Source organism: Dermacentor andersoni, chromosome 6, assembly GCF_023375885.2.
Source record: "Dermacentor andersoni chromosome 6, qqDerAnde1_hic_scaffold, whole genome shotgun sequence".
Classification (NCBI taxonomy): Eukaryota; Metazoa; Arthropoda; class Arachnida; order Ixodida; family Ixodidae; genus Dermacentor; species Dermacentor andersoni.
Window position 1 is genome coordinate 136,615,939 of NC_092819.1, and position 22,609 is coordinate 136,638,547.

The 22,609-nt window shown below is 47.0% G+C and overlaps 1 long non-coding RNA gene across 1 annotated transcript; it reads right to left on the minus strand.

The window, feature by feature from the left end:
- Positions 1-12,295: 12,295 nt before the first annotated feature.
- LOC126523579 (uncharacterized) lies at positions 12,296-21,252 on the minus strand. Its single transcript, XR_008610788.2, has 3 exons — positions 20,464-21,252; positions 18,902-19,267; positions 12,296-12,628 (listed from the first exon to the last, which is right to left on the minus strand). It is a non-coding gene; the product is annotated as an uncharacterized lncRNA (long non-coding RNA).
- Between the last annotated feature and the right edge of the window lie 1,357 nt (positions 21,253-22,609).

Consider the following 22,609-nt stretch of genomic DNA (forward strand, 5'->3'; position numbering starts at 1 on the left):
GTGGACGGTGTTGAAAGTCACAAACAAGCAGCAAACATTGTTGCACCCGTGGTTGGGGGACCGACGACACAAGAGAAAGTGGGAGCCGGATGGATGGATGGATGGATGTTATGAGCGTCCCCTTTGGAACGGGGCGGTGGCTTGCGCCACCAAGCTCTTACTACTATGCTGCCTAATATCCTACCTATGTTCACCAATGAAAAAAAAAAAAAAAAAAAACCACTATGAACTACCACGTCCAAATTTTCTGATACCCTATTGCGAACTGTGCTTTTGTACGTCTCCGTCTTTTGTCGTTTCCCTACTTTTCTTCCACCAATCCTCCAATCGCCTCTTACTGATGTCTATTGCGGACCTGTTTGCTTTACCACTGCTCCCGCTGAACCCAAGGGCTTCAAGGAGGCCAGTGGTGCCTAAATCGACCGCTGGGTAGACGTCCTCACATTCTAATAAAATATGTTCCGTCGTTTCCCTAGCTTTACCGCAGCAAGCACATGTTTCTTCTTCATTCTTATATCTCGCTTTATAGGTGCGTGTTCTAAGGCATCCCGATCTCGCTTCGAAAAGTAATGAGCTTCCCTTTGAGTTATCATAAATGGTTTCTTTCCTAATTTCGTTTTTTCCCCTTAAGTAGTTACTCATGGCAGGTTTCTTTTCCATTGCCGCCACCCATGAGATTAATTCAGCCTCTCTGACTTTCCGCTTGACCTTCTTTGTTGCTGTGTTGCCCACCCCACAGGCCGCATACTTGCTGGTAAGCTTCCTAGTTCTTTTCCTCCACTGTGAATCAATGTTTTGCCTGTACAGATACCTGAACACTCTCCCAGCCCATTTACTTTCCTCCATATTCCTCAGCCGTTCTTCGTACTCAATTTTACTGCGGGCTTCCCTCACTTCAAAACTAGTCCAGCCCATATCCCCTTGCACAGCTTCATTTGTAGTCTTCCCGTGAGCGCCCAATGCGAGGCGACCCACTGACCTTTGGTTCCCGTCGAGTCCTGATTGTACCCCTGATTTAAAGCAAACAACCGCATTTCCAAAAGTAAGTCCTGGAACCATTACCCCTTTCCACATACCTCGGAGGACCTCGTACCTATTGTATCCCCATAGCGCTCTGTGCTTCATTATGGCTGCATTTCTCTTCCCCTTGACTGTTATGGTTTTTTCCTGTGTTTCCATATATCCGTTGCCTTCGTTTATCCATATACCAAGGTATTTATATTCTGTTACCCGAGGTATTTCTTGGCCCTGTATCTCCACTGTCTGTTCACTGTTTTCATTGAATACAATAACACCTGATTTTCTAACACTAAATTTCAAACCTAACTTGTTGCCCTCCTGTCCACAGATATTAGCCAGACGTTGCAAATCACTTTGCTTGTTTGCGAGCAACACAATGTCGTCCGCATAAAATAAACCTGGGAGTTGCTGCTCTATTACTGTACCTGCCTGTTTGTATGAGAGATTAAACCCGATATTACTCCCTTCTAGCGCCCTCTCCATCCTCACCATGTACATCATAAACAGCAGCGGGGATAAAGGGCACCCCTGCCTCAGTCCCTTGTTGATATGAACTTTCTCCGCGCTCCTCATCCCTTCCCATTCAACGCAAACAGTATTTTCTAGGTAAATCTCTCTCAAGAGCTGTATACAATCGTTACCTAAGCCTTCCCCTTCCAGAATATCCCACAAAATGCTGCGGTCTACGTTGTCGTATGCTCCTGTAATGTCCAAAAAGGCTACATACAACGGTCTGCTTTCTGCTTTTGATATTTCAATACACTGAGTAAGAACAAACAAGTTATCATCCAAACGCCTACCTATTCTAAAGCCATTCTGAAGCTCTCCCAAAATGCCATTATTTTCTGCCCATGCTTGAAGCTTTAATTTCACTGCCTGCATTGCTAGCCTGTATATTACCGATGTAATGGTCAACGGTCTATACGAGTGAATTCTGTCTTTCTCCCCCTTACCTTTATAAATTAAATTCATTCTACTTTGTCGCCAACTGTCTGGTATTCGTCTATCTTTTAAAGTTTTTTCAACTGCTTTCACGAGAGCTTCCTTACTTTTTGGTCCCAGTTCATTTATCAGCCTAACGGGAACCTCGTCTAGCCCTGTGGCTGTGCGCTTAGGAATTTTCTCTTCCGCTTTCTTCCAGTTTAAATTTGTAAGCACTAGCTCCTTTCCCCCTTGGGTCTCTTTCATGCTCTTTTTTTCTTCAAATACAACCTTGTCCTTGCCTTGGAAAGATTCGGCTGTTACTTTTTGGATGTAATTTATTGCTGCTTCTCCTTCCAGTCTGTTTTCATCTTCGTCTAGGATATGTTGTTGTATTGTTGTTGCCTTCCTGCCTAATAATTTTATGTGATTCCAAAATATTCTAGGTGCAGCCTTCTTTTTCTCACGTATTTCTGACAACCAACGTTCACTTTCACCTTTTAATTTTGCTTGCACCAGTATTTGAACCATGGACTTTTTCTCCCGGTATATTTCCCATTTACTGGTTACTTCATCCTGTGGCAACTGCGCCTTCTTTGCCTGCCTGTGCTCTCGAGATGCTTTCTGTCGTTCGGCGATGGCTTCTCGTATCTCCTTGTTCCACCAGCTTTTCGGTTTCTTTTTTCCTTTCCAATGAACATGTTGTTTCTCTTTCCGTATTTCTGTCGTTACTACACTTAGAAGCTCACCATATTCCCACCCCTTACTTGGCAACTTGCCAATTTCTTCCTCCACTCTAGTGACTATATTTGCTATTTGTTCAGCGTTCAAATTTGGACTGGCCATTTTGCTTTCGTTGCTCTCTTTCCCAACTACATATCCCATTTTCAAAATGATGCGTTTATGGTCACTCCCTATGCTGCTAAACCCTTCCTCATCGATGACCATTTCTCTCAACTTATCATGAATTCCTTCTGTCATCAGACAGTAATCAATGGTCGATTGCCGGTTTCCCACTTCCCACGTGATCTGTCCTTCACACTTAGGCCCTGTATTCACGATCACGAGATTATGTTGCTCGCAAAGGTCTAGCATTGACTTCCCGTTATTGTCGGTATAGCCGTCTAAATCCTGTATGTGGGCATTCATGTCACCTAATAGGACTATCTCAGCACCATTCCCGAAACCCCTGATATCAGCGCTTATGCATTCCACTAACTCTTTATTCTTCTCTGTGCAATTTATTCCGGTCCACAAATACGTAACTCCAAGCCAAGTTTCTTTCCCACTCATTGTACCTGATAACCAAAGATGCTCTTGACATTGTGAATTTACTCTTTTCCATTTGGCTCCCTGATGGATGAGCATTCCGACTCCCCCTCCCTTTCTTTCCGACTTAGTTCTGTTGCACCCTTCCCATACATAATTCCCAATAACTGGCGGCTCTTCTGAGTCTCTAAGGTGCGTTTCTGTAACCGCATACACCCCTATTTGTTCTCTATGTAACTGCTCCTCAATCTCTGCCCACTTTTCCTTTCTTCTGCCGCCCTGCATGTTTATGTAGCCTATTGCATGGCGAGCTCTTGTTCTTGTTTTCCTCCTTTTCCTGTTATCGACGGCGATGCTCTTCTGATGTTCCCCTAGGGGACCTTCTTTATTACTACCTACTCTGACCTCCTGAGCGCCCGCGGGCCCCCTAAAAAAGCAACAGCGCGACCCCCAAGTCGCCAGCCCACTTCTCGTGCTAGCCTGTAATTGAAGTGGATCCCATCTCGTTTAAAACCACCACAACTTCTCACTTCCCTGTTTACCTCGACAACTTCAAATCCTTTCTCTCGGCTCTCGGCGAACGGACGAGAGGCGCCCCACTGCAGCACGTGGCGGCCGGCGCATCTACCAACAACCTGATCCGTTCCACCGCCTTTTCGGCGAACCGCCCAGTCAGTGCGAGGCGCGGGCGCCCCCGACAAGGACGAAGGCCTCGGTGCGGCCAAAAGAGAACGTGGACTTCGTGTTTCTTCTCCCTTTCCCTTCTCCTTTCTTCGATCAATCTTTTGTAAATAAACCAGTCTCGAAACGTATCCCAACGAGTGAAGTTCCTTCCTTCGAGGCTCCTGCGTGCACGGCCGACGCCGTCCACCTTAGTTAACACGCAGCAAAATTTAGCGGAGCGACAGCAATTAGAGTCAGCCCAGCGGCGCGAGCATTCATTTACAGACGGCACTATTGTCGCTTGAATGAGACATAGCATTCCTGACTTGCTAGTTGTGGGCCCGCAGCGTTCCCGGAAAACTAAGGGGCTAGTATTCTCCCATTTCTCCCTTCTTGTCAGCTCTAGTAAAAACACTGTCCAAAGCTGTGGAAAGCCTAGGAATTGTCAAGGTCGTCTGTTGTGCGCGGCTCGTTTAGCCAATCTTAACTTTTACCCGGGAGCGCAAGTTTCCGACGGCAGGAGCCAGGCAGACAAGACAACGAGCGGACGATACGCGGCTCGGGGCTTCCCCGTAAGCGCTGAAAACTTTTTTCCTTTTCTTACTTTTACACACAAGTTTTAATCACCGAAAATATATCGTGCGTGCGTGAGATTCGGGTGCAACTTAAGACGCATGCATAAGGCGGATATTTCACGATAAAAACCCGCATAATCATGATGAAAACCCGTAGAGGGCGGATAAATCAACGGACTACTTAGAAATGTAGGTCCCTCTGGGCTGTACTTTTCGGCGATAAGGTAGCCTCGCCGCCTGCGGGATTATCTGACTCAGCTATGTCGAATGCTCGGTGTCGATTGTCGAAAGTTCAAATCTTTCTTTTTAGCATCTAACGATGGTATGCCTGACTTCGACCTCCTACAGTGCACTACACACCTGCAGGCTCGGAGCGACGCCTGACACCGGCAAAAGATGCCGAGAGCGAGTGTGGCTATACCAATCCAGGTACAACCAAATTAGGAAGGCCCACTAAGCTTGAACAAGGACACTCCCTCACTAGAACAGGAATTGGCCTCCCTGGTGCAGTATTCAGCCACTATCTTCCTGATTATTCCTACAATTAACTATGGCCCTCAGTCCTCAGCAGCTACGGAGCATCTGACCAAGGTGGCGGTCATACCTGTAACGCAGCAGAGGGTGCTAAGAATCTCTGGGTCCGGACAGGCCGCCAGTGGAAACTGACCCTGTCAACCTTAACAGCCGAACTCTGTCGAGTGAGGCTAGCTTAGCAGGACTCTTTGAGGAACTATCAGAAATTGTTTGTCCCTAGGTAAGTATTTAAAATGCGACTTGTGCTGCAGGCCAGCCAGGAAGATTTTTTTGCAGGCATTTGTGACGACAATAAGAGGGCGTGAGCCTGCCATGTCTACAGCCTTGCGGAGCCGAGTCTTAAATTTTTGCCTTTTTTCGTTGGGACTACCGTAAACGTTAAGAACATATATGCTGCCTCGGTTGACCCGACCAGGTATAATCTCTACCATGACATACTCAATATTACTACCAGCCAATTTGAGATCATGTGTCACATGAGTGAGTTTCTTACTAACGAGAGTACATACCCCCCCTCCCCCCGACTGCACGGCGACCGAGCAAAATCCAGTCATCGAGATGCCAGGCGAGAAGGTTTCTTGTACCAATATAACCTGTGGCATCTTTTCACAACGGCGTAGATATTGCTGTAGGGGAGCCTTGTTCCTAGAGAAGCCTCTACAGTTCCACTGCCTAATTCGGAATGTCTCAAGGGGCGGAGCCATCTCTTACGAGCTGGACACCGACCCTTGGTGGGGCTACAATCGGGGCTACATTGCTAGCTGCTGGGTCAGAAAGACGTATCAGTGGCTTCGGTGGTGCTACCGGGCCCACAACAAACTCGAAAAAGGATTCCATTTTGGCCAACCGCTGGTTGGTGTTTGCTTCTAAGGTCGTCATCTTGCTTTGCATCTCAGTGATCCTATCACCTAACTGTTTCATACTTTCATTGAGAGCGGTTAACATTTGGCGCACCTCTGATTTCGGTTTACGTGACACGTTCTCCTGATCACAAGCTATTGCCCTCTTCGGTGATCGTGACCCGTCGCTACCCTCGGCCATCGGGACTTCCAGAACTTCCGCGTTGACAGTAGCGGAATTCTCGTACACGGACTTGGACAAATTCCGCAAGCTTCGGGAAGAGAGGCCTCCCTCGGATTCCCGACCTACCATAGAGCAATGGATGGCTCATGTCCCAGAGGACTTTCGGCGTGCAACCTGTAAGGTCTGCACCGACCTTCCTCTTGAGAAAATGGACAGTAGGTTAGCCCATCTGTTAGAGGCCAAACAGTCCATTCTCAACAGATGGAGGTGTCAACGACTTAATCGTAGGAAGATATCTGAGATTAACAACCACATTGAGGAGCATTGTGTAACCCTCTCTAAACAGCAGTGGGATGAGGTTTGCAATTTGACAGACGGCCAAATGCGCAATGGTAAAAGTTAGAGCTTGCTTAAGCATCTGCTTAACGAGACCAATACTAAGTCTAACCAGAGGCATGTCATTGGTAGAACCACACATGAGGCCGCATGAGTGACCTCTGAGGATGAATTGATCTGCACGCTTGCTGACAAATATCTCCCAGTCGGCTGAGGGCGGTCTCCCGTACATCTCCATTACCAGGGCCAGGCCAATTCCTACCTGGATGCGTAGTTTGGCGTTGAGGAGATTCGTAGGGTTCTACATGGACTCATTGGTAGATCCGCACCAGGGCCGGATGGCATCTCCAACAAGGCGTTGCGAAATCTGGATGACAAATCAATCGCATACCTCACAGAGGACATTAATGAAATTTGGAGGAATGGAACCGTCCCATTACCTTGGAAGACTGCTTTCGCAGTACTCATCCCCAAACCTGGCAAAACACCTAGTGTTGAGAACTTGAGGCCCATATCACTTACATCCTGTGTGGGTAAAGTAACGGAGCACGCGGTCCTGAATCGGGTTTCCAGGTTCCGGGAGAATAACGACATTTACCCGCATAGTATAATATGATTCAGACCAGGCCTATCCACACGATACCATGTGCATGCAAATGATTAAGCATCAAATCATACACGACTCTAGCAACACTCGGGCCATTTTGGGACTTGATCTTGAGAAGGCCTTCGACAACGTTCTACATTCGCATATCCTAGCCTCGATTTCTCGGCTCAATCTGGGTGAGAGATTATACAACTATGTTAGATCGTTCCTCTCGGATAGGAAGGCTACCCTCCGGGTGGCCGATCTCGAATCACAACTTCTGGAACTTGGCGAGAGGGGCACCCATCATTCATTTCCCCCTGTTTATTCAATATAGCCGTGGTCGACCTAAGCAGAAAGCTTCTCGAGATTGAAGACATCAAACACACTATATGTATGCTGACGATATAACTATATGTTGTACAGGAGGCAATGACGGTCAGGTTGAGGGAGCCTTACAGGAGGCCATAGACACTATCGAAACCTATCTCGAACCCACCGGTCTCAGATGCTCCCCCTTGAAGTTGGAACTCTTACTATATAGTCCCAAGAAAGGCGGTCCAAGGCCCAAGGGGTGGACATCGTTAGAAGACAGATACATTAACCTATATACAAGAAACGGTCGCCGCCTACCCAGAGTCGATTCAATCAAGGTCTTGGGCATGATCTTTGAGTCAGGGGGTACAAATGGCAAGGCTATATACGCAAGCTAATTGCTAAAACTGAAAGCGCTGTTCGTTTAGTTAGGAGGGTATCAAATCGGCATCATGGACTCAAGGAGGATAATCTCATTCGACTAATGTATGCCTTCGTTCTGTGCCACTTTACATACGTGGCAGCCATGCATCGATGGAAATGGGCAGAGTGGAGTAAATTGAATGCACAACTTAGAAAGATTACTAAGCGGGTTCTCGGGTTACCCGTATAAATTTGTAGACAGCGCGTTGGGAGGGTGCTCCTCCCAACCTCAACGAGTCGGCTCACGGGGCTGCGCGTGAACTTGCCCACCGCGCTAACCTCGACCAATCGGAAGCCGACTCCCCAGAGAACAGGGACACGCCCTTCACCTACAACGAGATTACTAAACACTACTATCTCAGACGTAGAACCTACTTTGTTCCTCATCCGCGGCTCAATAGAGCTCAAGCATTAACGCTCCGTCTACTACAAACGAATGCCTATCCCAATCCGTCGCTCTTACATAAAGCATATCCGGATGCTTACACCAATGCTACCTGTCGCGATTGTGGAGAAGCACTGCAAATTTGAGCCGTACGTTGTTAACTGACAAGTTAATTTGTACTTTTTATTACCCCCCTTACTCAATGCCCTGTCAAGGGCCCTGTAAGGTATGTTCAATAAATAAATAAATAAATAAATAAACAACCACATTAGACCCCATATGCTCTGGCGGTGTGCCCGGTCACGCTCTATCATCGCTAACAGCTCGGCCAGATGGGAGGCGGTTCTCCGCAGCCCTCTTCTGGCTGACCAACTCTGGGCCACGGCCGCTCGATGAAAACGCATAGGTGCAGCCTGCCGCGTCCCACCGCCGTGTATGGGCGAGAGCGTGGAAGCTGAGTTTACAGTTGTCGCCGCGTTTCGCAAGCAGCGCCCTATAGTTGTCAGCGAGAGCCCGCGCGAGGCACTTGCGGGAAGAAGCGAGCATTAAAATGTGCGCGCACCTCAGTGTTCCTTTTTTATTATTTATTCGCGTGCATCGTTACCGTTTAGTGTCCCTCAAGACATTTTACGCCTGCGTGATCTTTTATGCTTGCGGCACAATGCCGCGCGACTGTTGCGTGCCGCTGTGTACGGCGAATGCTTCGAAGAACACCCAAATCCGCTACCACGAGTTTCCCTAGCGACTCAGAATGCAGGGCAGCATGGCTGCGAAACATTTCCCGTGCGGGACCTGGCGGCAAAGGACCAATATGGCAGCCAAATGACAGGTCATTGGTGTGTGCTCTGCATTTTGCAGAGCGCCACTACAAGGCGACCGCCAAGTTGAGTGTGCTTTTGCCAACTGCGGTGCCGACAGTGTTCCCCGGTTATCCCAGCTGCATGAGCACGAGGACCACGTCAGCTCCAAGGAAGAAGCGGCCGCGCTTGGAAAGAAGAGAGGATGATCCGCAGTCACGGGCAAAATGCGCGGGCACCGTTGCTTCACATGATGAGCCTGTTGTCAGTCAAAACGGTTCACCGCCTGATAGCAATAAAACCGCAATGCCTAATAATACCGAACCAGTGGTTGAAACCTCTGCTGAAATTACGTCATTTGCAGATGCATCATGCCAAACTTCTCTCGAGTTTGAAAAAAATGACAGAAGAATCTAAGAAAACTACGCGCCGCCATCAAGAGAAGGCCGCGCGTCTTAAAGGAGAGCTGCAGACACATTAAGATAAGGTCGATAGAGCTGAGGAGCGCGCACAATTTTTTGAACAGAACAAGGACATTGCCTATTTTATGAAGGTACTCGATGGTGCTGCACAAAGCGACAAGACTGCCGAGTTCATTAAGAACCAAGTCCGCAGTTTCTCTGTGAAGAAACCGAACTACAGTGACATCATTCTAAGGGAGGGTGTAAATTGGAAGGCTTGCTCAAGCAAAGGATATCAGCATGTAAGATCTAGAAATACTTTTAAGCTTCCTTGCCACTCAACGCTGCAAATATAGACATGTTGGCCATTCAACTGGTGAAATTGGCGTCAATTTGATGATAAAGAAGCGGCTGTGTATCGAATTTCTTCTTCCGCACTTGTTGCAATGCCGGGAGCTGACTTTCGGAGCGGAGGGCCACGCCATGTAAGTGTGCAAAGCTTTCGTAAGAAGGCTCTTGCGACCGGTCCTTGCAAACTGGGCAGGAGATATTAACCTGTCAGTTGAGCGACTCGTACGCCTGGCGCAAAAGCCTCTCGCCAGGAAAGTACTGCTCCTGTAATTAGACAACACAGAGCATTCTTTTTCTTACACGGACAATAAAGCAGTTATAACTTCTCCGTTGCTCGTATTCTTTTTTGTAGAGTGAAAAATACAATGCTTCAGTAAATACAAGCGCACTTGTCAACGAGCGGCTGTGCTGTTGCAGAAATAACTGTTGCATAAACGAGCATCTTCGGGAGTGTACGGCGCAACGGCAAGAAAGGAGGAAACAAAGAGACGAGGAGAATCTGAACTAGCCCAAGCAACCACTTTAGCTATAAACGAACAGCAGGTGCTATATTTGGTGGAAGCATCGCCGACCTGGTACATTCGATAGTCACGCTTACTAATATGATTAACGCTATAAAAACTTTATTACCGCCCCTTAAATAGCGGCGAGAGCACGCGGGCTGCGTGTTACGCCGCGATCCGTGTATCCGCCGCAAATATCTCCGGCTGCTGTCACCTACCGGTGGCGCCTTCTGCGGTGGCCCGGAACACTAGGCGAGTTATGGCCAAGGCCGCGCTCGACCACTCGCTCCTCCGCGCTCCCTTGCTACAGTGGCTGTACCCTTGCGAGGAGGAGAGAGTTGAGTCCGGCCGTGGTTACGCCGTCTCCGGCACATACGGCAGGCGGCACCTGTGCGTTTTTATCGAGCGGCCGTGTCTGGGCTGTCCAGCAGGCCCACGACGCGGCCGAGGGGCTCGGCCTTCCGGTTCCCACGTGGGAACGGCCCGCTTCGTGAAGACTCACGATCTGCAGGACTTCATTAAAGATTTACCATACCATACCATTTGTGACGACATCAGGAACCAACAGGTGTCATTTCAGCATCCATGTGACCCCTCTAGGATGATTTATACTGTCATTGATCAACCACACATATTTAAGTGTATTAGGTACAACCTGCCGAAAGTTGGAAAGTTTCTGGTAAGTGAAAGCATTTTCGTTCTTTTTAGATGTGCACTCGTATAGTTTTTCAGTATATTTTACTTCTTATAGCTGCCACAAGGTCAGGAAATATATTGACACATGTACTTGTTTAACTTTTTCGTATGGCCGCTTTTCACCGTCTACCAAATGTTATCGCTGAGCACAGGACGCGCCCGCATGTGTCGGTAGTTTCTCGCATGTTATCGATGGTTCTATCGGCTGCCTGTTGTCACTGAAGCTTCAGTAATCTGATCGCTTGCATGTACGACGCGAATTGTGTAGAACTTTCTGTAGGACACGCGGGCACCAGCGATTACTCTGGAACCTTCGAGGACTCGTGTACAAAGCAGACGCGCTCCACCGGCACATCAGATTTTCGACGATCGCCGACTGTGTTCGCCGCCATCGCCGTTCTTTGAGTGTAGCCTGATTTGAGGGCACAGATTCGCCCAGAAAAATGCTGATTTGGTCATTCCCAGTTTTGGTGCTTTCTTCCCCGTCATTATTACGTGACAATATCATCATTATGAAGTACTTCTAGAACGTGACGAGCGGAAATCTGGGGACTGCGTTCCGTCCCGAAGCTGACGAAGCACGTATTATACCCAAATGCTTTCCAGAAAAGGAGCGGTAAACTTGCGGTCCATGTAACGTACCTTATGTTCAGCTGCTATTAGGGCACGAAAATCGCTTTTGCCGGTGACACACAAAGAAATGAGACGAGAAAAATTTATTTCCAGTTCACAGCTACAGCCACGGATTTCTACAGTGAACATTAAGCATGCAAAAAGCTCCATGAGTCTGCAGCAACATGTGAATTCACCACAAGAATAAAAAGATTATTTGACTGCTTCAACTCTCGGAGGACCATCATGTACAGTACAACGAAGCTGAGCATGCTGATGTAAGAATTAAGCTTTTGGCCTCACGCATACCTCTGATTTTTTTATTACTTTACATACACTGAAAGAGCACTGCATGGCTTGACAGCTGCTGCAACTGCATAGAAATTCTGCCAAAGCAGAGGCAGATCCACTTTTTGAGCAAGCCCACATCTGAGGCTCTAAGAATAACCCTGCTCAGTACAATATCCCTTGTCGAGAACCTTCTTGCAGCAGGCTTTCGTGTTTTACTGGTGGGAAAGTTTGGAAAGGACCCATTAGAGGTAAACAAGTGCATTTTCCTGCTTGTGAGGTAAATAGCGAAGCATTTTCTTTGTTTCAGAGATTTTTTGGCATTGTCAGACATGTTGCCGGAGGACATCCAACAGTCCAGCAGTTATTCTTTGCGTATAACATGTTTTCTTTTAAGAGTATTGCCCAGCCGCCCAAGCGATCCTCGGTAGCGGGAGATGGTCCACAACTGCTCCTCAAGCTGAAAGATCTGTTCAACAAACAAAAGCCTACTGCCTGTCACGTGAGGAACAATATATATGGAGCAATGCTTCCTGAACAGAATGAAATTGAGCAAACGTTTTTAAAAATTTCTTCAGTTTGCAGGTCATAGTTTATTGTTTTCATAGACTGAAGTGCAAGTCCCTTCTTTTTGGACCACATTCACATTAAGCTGTATGGACATAGCATATATGGCAGCGGACTGTGGAACTGTACAATGTAACAGTATCAAGAAATGAAGACGTTGCAGCTGTTCATTAAGAAAAGCCATGGCAATTTTCGACAAAGCCTAGTTGCAATTGTGGATGTCTTCGTAAAGCTGCAAAACAATACAATGCATCCAGTGCATCTTTTGCAATATGTGCCGCTTGCTTGAGCACACCAACGTTGTGGTATTTCCATTTCAGGCTGACTCCTTGGCTATTCTTCTGGGTGAAGTCCTCTTGGAACCTGCAGAAACAGCGGAGGAGGCTTCAGTTCTGTACAAACAGCAGTCTCCAAAAGAGGGAATAATGCAATGCCTTGCTGGCTATGTCTCTAAAGAATGCTTTTGATCGTTGAGATGCTCAAGCTCTGTGGGAATTCTGAGAAGATCGGAAAGAGCGGCAAATGGCGCGATTCTTGCCAAATCCAAATGTGGTCTACAAGTGGCCTCCAGCTAGCTAGTCACCCTCCTCCACATTGTGGGAGATGATTTAGGACTGTGCACAGCTGGCAAAACTGCCTGCTGTGATGTGTACAGGAAAATTGTGGAGAATGTTTTGATAGACAATTTTTTTCACGAGAAAAAAACAAGCAGATGCGAGAAAAGAGGCGAGCTTCATGTCCAGCAGCGGGTGGTAGGAAACCGACCAGTTCAAAGGGCGTAGTAGCAAGCACGTTTATCGCGTCAGGGCGACCACTTCTGAAAAATTGCAATGGTGACGAAGAAGAAGCATGTTGCAAGGCCTGAGCAGAGCACTGATGATAAAACACACATTTGTTTCATGCTTTTATGAGGGCTTTGTTGCAAGCTCAATTTCTGTTATATCAGCGTAGCACAGTTCACGTCACAGCAATAGCGCTTTCACCCCTTTCATTCGACCGCGACGATCTACAGAAGGAATACCATTAGGATGCCTTTAAAAGCAGTGTTAGAATAATATGCATTGCTTTACTTTCTATTGTCCTTTTGTGTTGGCTATTGACGGGCTAAAATTCTTGAACTGTATGTGCGTTTAAGTAAATAAGAAGATTGTTAGCACAATGCTGTTAGCTATATTTGCATTGTGATTTGTTGAGCAAGTAATCTGCGCATGATCAGGTAACAGCTGAAGAACTAGAATGGTGAGATCCCTAACAGGCCATTCTCAAAGAATTCTCTAAAAAAAACTGGATATTAGTGTTATGGCTACTTGTGTTCATTTAAGAGTTTTTTGCCATGCGACCTGTTATAATATGCTAATGCTTTACGCTTTCTTGTGCACAGAAACAATAAATTATACATTCTGCATTTACTGTCATTCGTTTGCTGAGGTTTCTACTCCCCACTTCGTATCTCCATGTTATGATATTCTTTATTTAGCTTCTATCAGCGCCATGCTTCTAACAAACTTCTTGCATTGTGACTGGTGGACCATTCGTGACTGGACGCTTATCTGAGCTGTCTGTATGTCGCTTATTTTACACAATAAATAAACGAGCATGCTCGTGTGTGGTATTTGTACCAACACGACTTATGTCTTTTTTTTTCTGATTAAATTACGAAGCTTTTCTTTTTCACATTTTTCGACCATGATAAGAATATCAGGATGGCTGATTAGATTATTTTAACCTCTTGTTTATAGTTGCGCATTAAGAACCAAAATATCTAGTCTCGTTTCTGCGTCGAAACCACGAGCAGCGTGAATAAGGGCTGGGATTACTGACCGTTCTAAACGACTGCTTGCAAGACAGTTGCCTAATTGTAATACAGTTTCAACTCTCCAGGTCCTAGCACTTCACGGTCGCCTTAATCTCATAATGTTATAGGTCTGAAGTTAACCACATCCGCACGTATTCACACTAATGGTACCTTCTTCCTTCCCTCTTTTCTTCCCTTAAACCCCTTCCCATGTGTCGGGTAATAAACCAGACGTGCGTTCGATTGATCTCCCTACCTTCTTTCTTTTCCTTCTCCTCCTTAATCCTATGCTAAAAGGCGCACCGAAGACATTTAGTCGTGAGGTTGGTCTCCTATATCTGAATCGCATTCAGAAATGGCATCGTTTGCCGAGCGATCTGAAGCGCACGGAGCAGCTCGGTTTTCTTTCTTTGTCATTAAACGAAGTAATTCTACGGAAGCAGCCCTAGCAGTAATGCTTTCACCATTTTGATCTCCTGATAAGATACTGCTCACAGTTTAACAGAAGGTGAACGGTTGGTGCTCGGCGAACAATCTGGCGCTATGCGCAACGGAGAGTTGGCGCTTATACTTACGAGTGAGTGAGGGTGCAAGAGCCCAGCTGTTTGCCTCAGTTTACAAGTGACATCACTGGCGCTTTGTTGGGAATGCGCGGTGTTTAATTTCGGGCAAATTTTAAGAAGCGGAACCTATCGAAGCGTTGAGCCGAACGGCGCCGAGAAAGAAATCTGGACAGACCGCCCGGTCATTTCATGGACAGACCGCCCGGTCATTTCAGTCAATGAGCTGGCGCTCATTTCATGGTAGAAGATGCGCTCAGGCAGTTGTTGATGGATGTGGAATGTTATAAGTAGTATTTGTGAAAGCAAAGCAACGGTTCGAGAAGTTTAGGAAGCTGTAATACCGAGACTGGCCCACACACACACAGCGGTAGCATGACCGCTAATGCACACTTGCGCCTCTAGCGGCGGGCGCTGGCTCTATACGAAACTGAGGCGGCGGTTTTGTGACCAGAACAAATATATGGAAGGACTTATTACCTAAATGTTGCCAAGTATAAAAATAGCACAATACACAGGTCACGAGCGATCTCTGTTCGGTGCGTGCGCTATTTATTTAACGACATTGCAACACCAATTGGCCTGCGCTTCAACACTGTTGAAACGCAAACATTACGCAGCGGAGTTGCGATAATGATCGACCGGCAAAACAAAAGGCACTTTGTAAAGACAGGTGACGCTGCCCACAGTACAAGAGTACATCAACGTCCAGTAGACACGTGCTTGGTGGACATAGCGTCTATGAACAACCAAGAAAAAAAAAAGAATAGAAAGCTTTGCGCTACCGCGAAATAGTAACAAGCACGTGTTCCACTATACCCTTGTTTAATATTTCGAATCGATCTACAGGTGGTGATATGGAGGGGGAAAGCGAAATTGTAATCCTAAAACAGTAGTTTCGCTCCACTTTTGGATGTACCTGCGTTATTCCAGTAGGCCAACGCAAGTATTTAAAGTGTATTGTTAGTGAAACAAAGGACGCAGAATACTTCGAATAACATTATTAATCGACGTGCAGTACCGTTGTTTAAGTTTAGGAATGATTTTTGCGCTAATATACATGTAATTCTCTAGCGTTCGGCTGTCAATGAACGCGAATCGGAACCTCGATCTGGCGAAAAAGTTTGGAGACCCTTGCTCAAGAGCAATCTACTCGGCAAAAATATTCTACATAAGCTCATCATTTCTGATTTATTCTTTTAAAAAAGAAAAGGTATGCGGATCCCACGCACTGTTGGAATCGATGTAAGCGAAGCTTCCTGTATTGTTTATTTATTTATTTCATGTACCCTCAGGGCCATTGGCATTGGAGAGGGGAGTGGTTACAGGCATACAAAAGAAGAAAACATAGGAAACGTGATACAAGGAATAGCAGTATTGCCATAAAATTTAACTGGTATGTCTACTCATACAATATTAGCTAAGGCGTTCTTGAAAAGCTGGTAATCTTTGATGGTGGCTGTCAGTGCGGGAAGGCGATTCCACTCTGCTGCTGTACGAGGTATAAATGACTGAAAGAAAGCGTTAGTTCTGCAAAATTGGACACCGACCTTGTAGGCATGATCTAATCGCGATGATAGGTGACGTGGGGGAGGGGTTAATTCGCTACGCAATCGTGGATGATGAAACATCTTATGGAACAGATACGAAACGCTTTGCGACGTAAGGCTAGGGATGGTAGATTAAGGCTTGATTTCATTGAAGATATGCTAGCGGTCCTGTTATAGTTGGAAAGAATGAAGCGAACCGAGTTATTTGGGACCATTTCTAGTGAATGTATTAGGTATTCATGACGAGGGTCCCAGATGGATGCGGCGTACTCTAGTTTCTGACGTATTAACGTTTTGTACAACACCTGTTTGAGGGATGAGGGCGCTTTAGAAAAGTTGCGGCGGATGTAACCAAGCATACGATTAGTATTGTTAATTATGTATGTGATATGTACAGACCAAGTGAGAGTGGAAGTGATGTGTAAACCAAGGTACTTGTATGAGCCTACCGATTCTAAGAGGACATGATCTAAGGAATAAGTGGGGATACTTGACATAAAAATTGTTACAGCGCAATCACATGCAACCACAAGTATGAAGGACGGGACACAAGCGCTGTCAAGTATGGGATATATGTCAAGTATGCACCAAGTCGCCCAGAAAGAAATTTTAATGAAGTGGGGATACTGTTGCAAGTTCTGGATACGCGAAGAGATTTACATTTTGTGATGTTAAGTTCCATTAGCCATGTTCTACACCACAATGAAATAGCGTTCAGGTCAGACTGAAGAGCGGTTACATCGTCACTGCTTGTTATTTCTCTGAAGATTACGCAGTTATCCGCAAATAAATGGACATGAGAGGAAACAGAAGAAGGCAAATCGTTGATGTAGATTAGAAGAAGAAGAGCCCCGAGCATGGATCCTTGTGGGACGCCGGAATGAACAGAGTTTGAGTGAGAGTTAAGATTATTAGCTGACACGTATTGCGAACGGTTTTTAAGGAAACACCCAATCCAAGCAAGAAGTTTGGGGTCAATGTTCATGAGCTGTAGTTTGTGAAGTGACCAAAACAAATGCTTTGGCTGACGACAATTAGGGGTGATGTTGACGGCGGATGTTTAATAAATGTTTCTTCCAACACGAGAAGGGTGAGTTGATGTCAAACGTTACCTTGCGTGCACCGCTGCTGTTCGTCTACATAGTAAACAGAACACAGAGGGGGAGGTGTTTGCTTGAGGCGTTGTTGTGCGCCACACTGCCTAACGTCTGAGAAGGTATAGAGCATATGCATTCTCTCACATGGCACATTGCGTGATTGCGGAAGTATTAAACTTTAATTGAATTACGAGCATGTACGTGGCAAAACCACAGTCGGGTTAGGAGGCACGCTGTAGTGGCAGACTTCGGATTAATTTTGACCCTTTGGGGTTCTTTAACGTGTTCCTAAATCTAAGTGCACGAACGTTTGTTATTTCGTCCCTTCGAACGGCGGCTGCCGTGGTCGGGATCAAATCAGCGAACTCGAGGAATGCTATAGCAGGAATGCTACGGCGGCGGGCAAATAAATGTTGATTTGACGTGTGACCACTTCCTCAGTGTTGCCTAGACCAAGCGGTGCCCTTTAAATAAGGCAGCTCAGTTTCTGCACACCCCGCATAAGTTGGCCGCTTGACAAATCTGCATGGTGCTTATTTTTCAGCAATAACAAAAACGTACCGCAGCTTGAACTTAAATTTATCGTGTTTTCCCGCAACTGCTGTCTATTGCTACAAAGGATTCGGCTGGGCGTTGCTTTCACCCGTCGCTACGCACACCTGATCGACCAGTCGAACAGCCCTGATTGTGAACACTGCCAGACGCCTGAAACGCTATAGAACACATACTGTGCGATTGACCAGCACGTATGCTGGAGTGAAGGACGTTGGAAAGTTCCTTAGCCCGCGTTGGCAGGCAACCACTGTCGGAGGACGCTATCCTCGGCCCATGGCCTGACACTGCAACTTCAATGCGTGCAACTAAAGCGATGTTGAAGATTCTGCAGGACACCAAGCTAGACGACTGGCTCTCTAACAGGGCAACTGTCTTCATATACATAAGCACTCACCACTTCTTTTATCACCATCACCAAACCCACTACACTCGCTCCCCCTCCCTCTTCCCCAGTGCAGAGTAGCAGACTGCAGCGCACTAGCTAAGGTCGACCTCTCTGTCTTTCCTATCAATTAATAATAGTAGTGTTTCCTTGCATTCTCGCGTCACATTTTGCCTTCCCTCTCTCCCCCTCCATTTGTATAGGAACTGAAAGCGAAGAGTGGCAAGGCTGTTATTCACTCGTTTCGCGACTGCCTCACTTCTACCATTCTCTGCCTACTCTTTTCCTTGCTCTCTTCCATTCAATCTAGCTTCCCTCTGGACTTGCAAGTTAGTAGACAGATATGCGCTGCAATTTCTGCAATGCTCAGCGGGGGTCACAGATAATTACAGCTATCACGCAGCTAATGTGGCGACGCCCAGAGACCTCCAGAGGGCATTGCGCCCTTTCGACGCACCCAAAGCTCCAAACCAGCTTATCGCCTCTCCTATCCTCTCAGCCACGCTCCTGTCATGTATACACACGCTCTGAACGACTGCCCGACGCAGTGTGCCAGACAGCAGCAGCAGCAGCAGCGGCGGCGGAGGCAGTGTGAAACTCGAAGAGGCAAACAAATCTTCGCTATAAAATAACGAAAAGTCGTACCGGAGGTGCACACTGAGCCCAAGGAACTTGGAAACAGAATGCTGTCACGTACCATGTTAGCACTAGTACTGCGGCGGCTGCGGTTCGAAGACGTTGCGGCGAGCCCCCGTCGACGCTCCCATGGAAACCGCATGGTTCCGCAGCCTGCACGCCTCATTTTTATGTTCTAACGCCACCAAGATACCGTCAAGACACCATTCCGGGAACGAAGTGTGTCGGTAACGTTGAGCGTGCACCCGGAGCAATCGTTGGATGTGGCAATCACAGCAGGGACGAGGCGGTGGCCGGTGTGGGCAGCCCGAGGAAGCGGACAACTCAGCCTCTGGACTAGTGCCGTCACCCGGACCAAGGGCTTGGGGGGTCGGCTGCGTGTGGGCGATGTTTCCTCCATCTGCCTGCGCATCGGTGCCGGCGGCGTCTGGGCCCCCCAAAGCATCAGAATCAGATCGGCGTGGCGGTGAACAAACGAGGCGATTGAGCGGACCACCGGAGAACGGCGCATATACCATAGTAAGTGCCTACTTCACACCAGCCGCTCCTGGTACGTGAAAGGGGTGCAGCGTCTTCCAAAGGAACAAAGCATGAAGATTGGCACCCGTGCAAAATATTAATGCGAAGCCTTCTTTTTGATCCATCCCGAACTAGTACAGTTTTGCCAAAGACCGGCTCGTGTTTTATACCGAACTCCGCAATGAAAGACAAATCTTATCGAAATGTCCTCAAGCTGGACAATTAAATGCCTTCAAGAGCATGATTTAGTTATTTATGCGAAACTTACTTCCACCTCGTGATTTGTCGCGTGCGCTCGGTCGGTTTGGCCCCGAGTAAAGGCCCATCCTGCGGATGGTGTAATCCGCGTTCGCGTCTTTCAGGATGCGCTAAAGAAGCGGAGACCAATCTAGGCGTGGATGCCACAAGGAATGGGCGTCCATCGGCATTTTACTGAACATTGCCATGAGTGTATGCTTAAACCGATAAAGCGGCGAAAACGATTGGCGCAGCGGCACAGGGACTTTTAGATTTCCTGCACCCAAATCACTACTTGTTTGCGTTCTCGTGTACTCATTTTGCTTCCTTTTGTACAACGTTTTTTTTTTTTTTGCTTTCTTTAGTAAACCTAAGTTTGGTTGGGCAAGATATAAAACTCCCTGCTACGGAGCTTGGGCTCAGAGCGTCGGTTGGTTTGTCCCAAGATGTGAGGAAATCATGCTTGCGATCAAGTGTCGAAGATTTAGCGCTGGCTGCTATTCGCGACCTATAGCTGTAGCTCGGCCCGCGAATTCACGTCTCCGCGGCAATAAAAGTCGCTTATCATACTCAGACTGCCGGCAGCACTTCCTATGGAAACTTAATATCGACGACTCTCGTCTTTTGTTTTTTCCAACGTAACGCAGTTCCGAGAAAGTTTCGAACAAAGTAATATAAAACTTGCGGGTTCATATCCAACCAAAATAGAGAGTTAAAACTAGTTGTTCTGATGGACAACACATCTCTCTTCGTCTCCGGACACTACAGGCAAAGTCGAATCGTTGGCCGCAGCAGTTGTAGCGACTTTAGAAACACGACAAGCAATGTGCAAGGCCAAAAAGAAAACAAAAACAAAAGAAAGCTCACCTAAACGAAGCCGTTGCAAGTCCCTACTGAGGTCACGCTCCATAGATGTTGGATGTACTGCGTTTGGGAATATGTCCGTTCTCGAGGCTGGCGAAATTCTGCTTGGTTTACGCGTTGGCTTGGTCCGGCGAATGTCAGAATAGCCACTGGTTTCTTCCTCCCATGTGGGGGCACGGCCCTGTGACTAGAGAGGGAGTGAGAGAGGGTATAAGGTTAAGAGGTGAGAGAGGGGTAGGAGGCAAGCTGCCGGCTCAACACAATCGCGTTCCCTCTCCTATGTCGTCTCTTTGTCAAACAACCCCAGCGAGAGAGATTAGCAACACCCTCTAGAGAACTGAAGGCCTTCTGGCTGACCCTCTCCCCTTGAGCTACGTCACGCATAAGAGGCCAACATAGAAGTTCCGTGCAGCGCGCTGCGAAGCTACTAGGGGCGCACACGTGTTGAAAATGAAGCGCGGAAGATATACAATAGTTAACCCCGGTTATTCGGAGAAGAACGAGGCGACGACGGTGACGACAGCAATTCGATTAGTTCCAGGAACCCTGCCGCTCCCAGAATAGCTTCAAGGTTAAACAAGTCCCGACATGCTCAGCCATGCTGCCGCATGCTTCCGAACGCACATTTTTTTTTCTAGACGTGACCAGTGCATGCAGTCTCAACATTTGTGCTGTGCTTGTGATTGTGTGTACCGCAAGTCTTCATTGCCCCGGAATGTGGAGTGCCATGCCTAGATATGCCTAATAAGTGCTGCGTGCCCAATTGCCGGAGCAATTACAAATCGGGGCAAAAAAATCACGTCTTCAAGTTTCCACAAGATGAAGAAGCCCAGAGTGCCTGGATTAGGGCGATACCGCGTGCAGACTTCATTGTATCACCGCACTCCAGGGTAAGATGTTCAGAGCTTCTTTAAATAGTTACTTTTGAAAAATACGAGAAGGTTAATTGCTAAATTACAGAAATTGCCTTTAAATCAGGAATGTTAGAAAAAAATTTAGAACAACTTTTAACTTCTTTCTACGTCTGTGAACTTCACTTCATTGAGGCCGACATCGTGCGGGAGGTCTCTCACCTCGACGACCTTACAGGGAACACCGTCACTGCACCACTCTCACGCCTGCGTCTTCGCCCAGGCGCAGTCCCATCAAAGTTTCCTCAATGTCCATCTTATCTTTCGAAGCCAATCACCTCGAGGGAGGATGAATTTGTGAATTTGTGAAATGTGAATTTGTGTTAAGGCACCTTTTGTGGTGTAGCACGAATATTTTATTGAGGAATTACTGCTGCAAGATGAACGACAATATATTGGATGCCAATGCGAAAGCAAGGAAGAGAAAAGCTGAAACTCTGCGCAATAAGGCAGCTGTTTGCTTGTAAATAGCTGCACGAATGTTTTATATTCCGTTTCTATACTTATGTGAGTTGTTGTAAATTAGTGCACTGCTGTAATTAGTGCGTCGAAAGCGAAATTATTCGTTTAAGCATAATCCAGATTGGAAGAAATACATGTGTCCTCAATAAAATTGTTCATACGCAATTGTGAAGCTGATAGAGTGCGTTACAAGTACAAGAATATGGAAGAAAAAGCCTTTATGGGTTCAATTTATTTGAAGTAATAGGTATGAAGTGTGGGGTATAATAAATCACTATTATTATTATAATGCACAAAAAAACGTACATTACAAAGACGACAAAAGCGCGGCGCTATAAAAAGCTGCTGGCATCAATACATGCACAAGCTTTACAAAGCTGTTTTGTATCTGTGCCTCTAAATAAATGCTTTGTAAGGTGCCTGCTGCTCATTCCGCAGTTTCGACTGAAGAAAACGTGTGGAGTGGTCAATAAAAGCATACGGCTGTTAGGTGAACCAAGCCGCGATCCCTTCACTGAACCCGTATCCCCGAGCGTGCTGATGGCCTCTTGCCCGTGACGTCACTCGCCGAGCACTCCGGGATTAGCCCGCCCCGCACTTCACCCTTTTTGGCGAGCATCCCCGTTCCGCTGCACCGCACAGAAAGCCCATCCGCCCACGGGCCTGTCGGCGGTGGCTGCCTTTATTCACAGACGCCTCTCCTCGGAGTGCGCGTGCAGGTGCGGTAGGACTTGAAGGGTACCTGTTGCCGGCAGTGGGTTAAACCACGTGCATGG